Source organism: Rhinatrema bivittatum, unplaced genomic scaffold, assembly GCF_901001135.1.
Source record: "Rhinatrema bivittatum unplaced genomic scaffold, aRhiBiv1.1, whole genome shotgun sequence".
NCBI classification, from domain to species: Eukaryota; Metazoa; Chordata; class Amphibia; order Gymnophiona; family Rhinatrematidae; genus Rhinatrema; species Rhinatrema bivittatum.
The window spans coordinates 89872-97176 of record NW_021821122.1 but is presented as its reverse complement, the minus strand read 5'-3'; the positions used below and the strand labels follow the sequence as shown (position 1 = coordinate 97176).

At 51.0% G+C, this 7305-nt stretch overlaps 1 pseudogene; it reads left to right on the top strand.

Annotated features, from left to right (window-relative positions):
• The first annotated feature begins 2230 nt into the window (after nt 1-2230).
• LOC115082471 lies at nt 2231-4389 on the top strand (annotated as a pseudogene).
• Nucleotides 4390-7305: the final 2916 nt, after the last annotated feature.

The window sequence follows — 7305 nt, the reverse complement described above, 5'->3', positions numbered from 1 at the left end:
TCTCGTGGGTTCCTTACCATTTGTTTGAAACAAAGCCCCTTGCAGGGCAATCCACTATTCTCTACTATGTACATCCGGCAGATTAAAGTCTCCAACGATCACCACTTCTCCTCTTTCCCATCTTTTGGATATCTCTGTCATGCTCGTCCGTATGATTGGAGGCCTGTAAACCACTCCAATATAAATGGATGCCCCATCATCTTTTTTTAGGTCAGCCCATAGATGTATATTCAGCGGCCATAGCAAAGTCGCTGAATATACATGTATATGTGCGCACTTCACCGGATAAGTCTACCCGGCAGGAACAATAACTTTGAAAGCGGCACACAAGTGCACATGTGCACATTTCATTGGCCCATGCCCAGGAATGTGGCTATTTTATAACAGATCTGTGTACATGCGTGCATGTTATAAAATAGCCGGAATATGTGAACATATGTGGCCCAATTTTAAATGGACATGCATGGCGCACAAATCCAGATTCTACCTCATAAGTGGGGAAATTTACAAGGGACGCGCGCCGAGGCCATTGTTAGTTTTCCCAATTCATTCCCAGTTTGCTCAGTTAAGGGATAGGACTTTTAAACTCCCCAGGTTTAAAAGCCTCCCTTTCCCCCTGTTAGCCCTGACCCTTAAAACTCCGCTGACTTGCCTAGAGATTTTTGTTTTAAAACTTAAATGCCATCCATAGCAGAAATTTACGCATCAGGAGAACCAGGCAAGTGCCAGTGTGCATAAGTATTTACGTGCTCATCTCTTGGCCAGGCCCCAACCACGCCCATGCCCAGCCCAGATCTCGCCCTTGCAACTACCCCCATTAAGGGATATTTTTAGTTGTGCATGCAGCGGGAGATATGTGCATCCTCGGGTGGCTTATAAAATCCACTCGGCACACGCTGGCCCAACTTGTGCATGTATCTCCCAGTTTAGTCATGCACAGGGCTTTTAACATTCACCTATAAGCTTAGACTTGCCTATGGGGCATCTAAACGTAGACATAAACATATCCAGCTAACTCCAAATATCGTATATTTATATGGCTAACTTGATCCGCCCAGTACATGCCCAATTTTGTGCATGTAACATTTAGCCAAATAAGGCTTATATGGCTAAGCAGCGGCCGTTAAACGTAAGCACATATTCAGCGGCCACTACTTAGCTGCATAAGTCCTGCTTATCTGTCTAAATAGTGTTGAATGTGCTTTGAATATCGGGCCAACTATGTATACTGGGGGAAGGTGAAGACATTATTATTCTTGAAAATGAGGGATTCTCACCTGCTTAAATAGTCATACTGTACTTGATTTCCACTAACATCTTTGATTTTCCTTTCCATAAAGCACTGACACATTTAAAGGGTCATTTGCTATGGTGTAAAAGGGCTGTATTGTGTGATAAATGGCATTTATCGTGAGATAAAGGGCCTTAACAGGTGAATCTGCAAATATAATACAGAAAAGACAAAATAATGATAATAAGCATTCGCCAGTCCCAGCTATCTTTCCCCACAGGTTGAGTCCTTGGCTATCGGGGCCGGCTGGTCTTAGGCGGGCCTCCGCATGGTTGACCTGAGGAGAGTATCCAAGGCAAGGAGCCAGGAAGCAGCAGAGATGCAGGGTCCAACAGAACTGGACTGAAGACAGGGCCTGATTCCAGAAGCCCAGACAGACAAAAGCAGGCTAAGAGTCAGGGACACATTAAGTCCGGGCTTGCAAGTAGGTAAGAGCCTAAGAAAGGCCAAGTCCAAAGTTGTCAACTGGAAGCAGGGTCAGGTTCAAGCTGGAGTCAGGGCAGGCAGCTGGAAACAAGGTCAGGTCTAAGCAAGGGTCAAAAGCCAAGGAATCAGTCCAGAGCATGGACAGGAACAAGCAAGAGTCAAAGCCAAGGAATCCATCCAAAGCATGGTCAGGAACAAGCGAGGGTTAAAGCCAGGGAATCCATCCAAAGGGTAGGAAACAGGAAGCTGGAACTGGAGCACCAGAACTGGAAAAGGAACACGAAGACTGGAACTAGGTCAGGCACAGGAACAGGAACATGAATGGGCAGCAACTAAGCACACGACAGGAAATGTGGAAACCTATTGTCAAGGCAGAGACTGAATCGTGGAGCCTGCCTTAAATAGTAAGGCCTGAAGACATCTTCATCCAGGGCCGCGGGAAGGTTTCCTGCCATGGCCCCTTTAAGTCAGTGAAGGTGTGCGCACCTAAGGCGGACAGACTGGAACTAGGTGATGGCAGCATCACTTGGGGAGACCCAACTGGGACCGGAGGAGGCCGTCGAGCTGCTGAAGGAAGCTGGGAGCGTAGCAGGAGTGCAAGCATGTAGGCAACTGCCTACCACTTCCAAAGAGGAAGGGCCAGGTCAGGAACTCGGGCATCAGAGGTGAGTAGAGACGGTTGCGGGCCTGCCGCGGCCGGGAAACACAACAGTCAGACAGAACCCCTGAACAATCTTGTGCTCTGAAAAAAAAAGGCTATTGTGTCAGGTGTACTGTCAGTTTATAAGAAATACCAAGTAAGCTCTACAAATTAAGGCCAGACAAGGAATATGTAAATATTGAGAGCGGATTCTACAAATTATGTTGATAGTACCAATGCATTGTAGTTTTTTAATTGTATGTAGACATAACAATGATATATAAGTACACAGTCTGCACTGTAACAGTGCTTATTCAGGGGCCATGAAACATGTTATAACAGTATAAATCACTATTAGTGAAAGGAAAAAAAAGATGACACCAGCTTATACATTTTAACAAAGTGGCTACTTTATTGTCATCAATAATTAGTCACATTTTTTCAAATCACAATAAAGGACAAGATATATTAGAAGACATGTCAAAGTGACAGACCAATTTTTGTCTTTGAATAAAACAGCAACAACCAATGTCCCAATGGGCACATGTACATAGGCACTGATGTCATCTTATTCTTTCACAAACAGATGATTACATCAAAAAGCACAATATGTGGAAGTGGCTGTTGTAATCAAGAAGTGGATCCTTGGGCCGACCGTTGATGGAAGACGGTCAGGAGGCAGTTGGCGGGTTGGCGGTGGCGGAGGCAGCAGCACAGCTCCGCCACAGAGAACCTGCAGAAAGCCCAGAGCACCATCCGCCAGCTGCAGGAGCAGAAGACCAGCCCCCGCTTCACGGAGGACTTTGTCTCGCACCTGGAGATGGAGCTGGAGCAGTCGCGGCTGCAGGAGGCCGAGACGCTGGCGGCGCTGAAGGAGATGCAGGACAAGGTTCTGGACATGGAAAAGAGGAACAGCTCGCTGCCCGACGAGAACAACGTGGTGCGGCTGCAAGAGGAGCTGAAGGCGCTGATAGTGCGAGAGTCCGAGGCGGTGAAAGCCATGAAAGAGCAGCAGCAGCAGGTGAAGGAGCTGCACGAGTGCTGGCAGGCTCACACGTCTCGAGGTGGCGGGGGCCGCTGGAAGGACTCCCCTCGGAAGAATGCCCTGAACGAGCTCCAGGACGAGCTGATGACGGTGCGCCTGCGGGAGGCCCAGGGCCAGGCAGAGCAAAGGGAGCTGCGGCAGTGGGTGGTGGAGCTGGAGAGCCAGAACCAGATAAACAGTAATCTCTTGAATCAGATGGAGCAGGAGTGTGCCGGGCTGCAGGAGAAGCTGCAGTGCATCACAGCCCAGAACAAGGGGCTCCAGTCGCAGCTGAGCGAGACCAAGCGGAAGCACGCGGTGTCTGAGTGCAAGAGCAAGGAGGAAGTGATGGCGGTGCGGCTGCGGGAAGCGGACAGCATGGCCGCCGTGGCGGAAATGCGGCAACGGATAGCGGAGCTGGAGATTCAGAAGGAAGAAGGAATGATACAGGGGGAGCTGAACAGTTCCAACTCTTCCCAGTACATCCGAGAGCTGAAAGACCAGATCGATGAACTGAAGGCCGAGATCAGGCTCCTGAAAGGCCAGAATCCCTACGAAGGCCCCAGGGGGTTCGACAACATCCACATTGTGAACCACATCACCGCCGAGGATGACGATTCCTTGCACTCTTCGGACGACGAGCTGCTCGCCTGCCCTTTGGTGGTGGGGGGGCCCTTGCAGGACGTGCTGTACCCGCTGTCTCCTCGCAACGGCAGCTTCCTGCGCCCCCTGGAGCGCCCAGCCAAGGATTGCGAGGGCAGCAGCGACAGTGACGAGCCGGAAGAGCGTCGTCGCAGAGCCCGGCTGTGCCGAGAGCGTGAGCCACTGAACCGCGCGCACAAAAAAAAAAAGCCCGTTTTCCTCCACCGATCGGTGCAAGCGATTTTTGGGAGGTTGAGAAATGCACTTACCATGCGAGATGATGGGTGCTGTCTTCCACAGCGCAGTGATGATTTCAGGGAAGGTGGCACTCTGACTGGAAATGTCTCTCTAAAGAGGCGACCTTGAGGGTCTGACCCATCGAAGGCCTTCGGTCTCGACGGGAGGGAAGATGGGGGGTTTTTTGTTTGTTTTTTTGGTTTTTTTGCACTGCCTTTTTTTTTTTTAACCTTTTCAAACCACACTCACTCGGTTACTGGGCAATCTCCCTTTCAAACGGTCTTCGGACGCCACCTCAGGACACCCGTCCCGGTACCTATCGATGTCGCTTCTCTGGCGGCCCAGACCGTGGCTACCCAACTTCACGATCTCTGGAGAGCCCTTCAGCGACGTCTCACCTCTGCAGCAAAGAAAGCACAAAGCTGTGCAAACCGCCACCGACGTGCCGCTCCAACACTTCTACCCGGTACTAAAGTATGGTTAAGTACCAAGAATCTCCACTTAGCTGGACAATCACGTAAGTTGGCATCCAGATACTGCGGCCCTTCCCAGGTGGCAGAACGAGTTGGTCTGGTGTCCTATAGACTTCGTCTGCCATCCTCCATGCGCATCCACAATGTATTTCATGTGTCGTTGAAACCAGTGATATTCTCCTGTTTCCATCGGCTCACGCCGGATGCGATCTCCACCTCCCCGAACAAAGATCCTGTTTACCAAGTACGGGAAGTACGGGACATACGCTTCCACAACCGCCGATGGGAGTATCTATTGGCCTGGGAGGGCTGCGGCTCTGAGGAGGACTCTTGGGAACCTGCCCGAAATATACTGGACAAGTCCCTGTTAATCCAGTTTCATCATGACCATCCCAATAAACCCGGACCCTTGAGGAGGGGGCATAAGAGGGGGGGTACTGTTGTGACACGCCTCCTTCTATGACGTCACCCCCTTCTGTGACATCAGATGCTGGGGGGATTTAAACCCGGCGTCTCCTAGGTTTCCTTGCCTTGCAACACAGTTACCAAGAAAGTTGCTTGCCTGCCAGTCTGCCTGCTTGCCTGCTAGCCTGCCTGCCTGCCTGCCAGCCTACCAGCTTGCCTGCCAGCCTGCCTGCCTGCCTGCCAGTCTACCTGCTTGCCTGCCAGCCTGCCTGCCTGCCTACCAGTCTACCTGCCTGCCTGCCAGTCTACCTGCTTGCCTGCCAGCCTGCCTGCCTGCCAGTCTACCTGCCTGCCTGCCAGTCTACCTGCCTGCCTGCTTACCTGAACTGCCTCCTGACCGTCTTCCATCAACGGTCGACCCAAGGATCCACTTCTTGATTACAACAGTGGGTCGGCCGCCGAGAGGCTTCTGTCGGGCACATACCGGGCACGAGTCTACGTAAAGTCGCACATCCTGCCGGACTCGGGGCCACCAATAATGACGGTTCAATAGATCGAGTGTCCTCCCTCTGCCGGCGTGGCCTCCAATGAGGGAATCGTGGGCCCATTGCAGGACTCTTCTGGTCTTTGTATGGAACAACTATTCTGCCCTGTGTAGAGATTGTGGTGCTGGCTAGTTCGATCTTTGCTGGGTCGATGACGTGTTGAAGGGGTTCCTCCTTTTCATCCATGATGGCATTCCGAGAGAGCGCATCCGCTCGAACATTCTTAGATGCTGGACGATATTTGAGGGTAAAATCGAAGCGACTAAAGAATAGCGACCATCGTGCTTGCCTTGGGTTGAGTCGTTGAGCTTGGCTGAGGAACTCCAGGTTGTTATGGTCGGTATAGATCGTGATGGGGTGAGCGGCTCCCTCCAGCCACTGTCTCCATTCTTCAAGTGCCAACTTAATGGCAAGCAGTTCCTTGTCTCCTATACCGTAATTACCTTTGGCTGGCGTAAACCTCCTTGAGAAGTAGGAGCAAGGCAACAAATGCCCGGAGTCGGAGCTTTGAGACAGTACTGCCCCCACAGCTATATTGGAGGCATCAACCTCCACAAAGAAGGGCCTTGACGGATCCGGATGGCGCAGACAAGTGTCCAACAGGAAGGCCTCCTTTAAATCCTTGAAGGCCTTACATGCCTCGGCTGACCAAAACGCGCGTGTCGGCCCCCTTTTTGGTCAAGGCGGTCAGAGGTGCGACCAGTCGGGAGTATTGCGGTATAAAGTGCCTGTAGAAATTGGCAAATCCTAAAAAATGCTGCAAAGCCTTCAGGTCTACTGGTTGGGGCCAATTCTTAATGGCGGACACCTTACTTGGATCCATGAGGAATCCCGTAGCTGAAACGATGTACCCAAGAAAAGGCAGCAACTCCTGTTTGAAGAGACACTTCTCCAGTTTAGCGTATAGGTGGTGATTACGAAGGATTTGGAGCACTTGCCGAACCTGTTGCCTATGAGAGGTCAAATTCTGTGAGTAGATGAGGACATCATCTAGGTAGACTATCACGCAAGAGTTCAGCAGTTCACGGAGGACCTCATTCATGAGGTGCTGGAACACCGCAGGAGCGTTACACAAACCGAAGGGCATAACCAAGTACTCGTAGTGCCCGTCCCGGGTGTTGAACGCTGTCTTCCACTCGTCCCCGGGATGGATACGCACCAAATTGTACGCCCCCCTTAAGTCCAACTTGGTAAATACTTGGGCTCCCTGGAGTTTATCCAATAATTCTGGAATTAGCGGAAGCGGATAGCGGTTCTTTTTAGTAATGGCATTTAATCCCCGATAGTCTATGCATGGTTTCAAGGACCCGTCCTTTTTTGCCACGAAGGAGAATCCCGCCCCTGCGGGTGACGTTGAAGGTCGGATAAAGCCCTTGGCGAGGTTCTCAGCAAAGTATTCAGACATTGCTTTGGTTTCAGGTTGTGATAGTGGATACACCCTGCCTCGGGGTGGAGTTGCTCCAGATACCAGTTCGATGGCGCAATTGAAAGGACGATGTTGGGGCAAAAGTTCTGCTTTTTCCTTAGAAAATACGTCCGTGTAGTCTGCATAATGACTGGGAAGGGTGAAGCCGGTGTGAGCCAAGGGAATGTGCTGGACTGGTAGAGACTTGATACAAGAT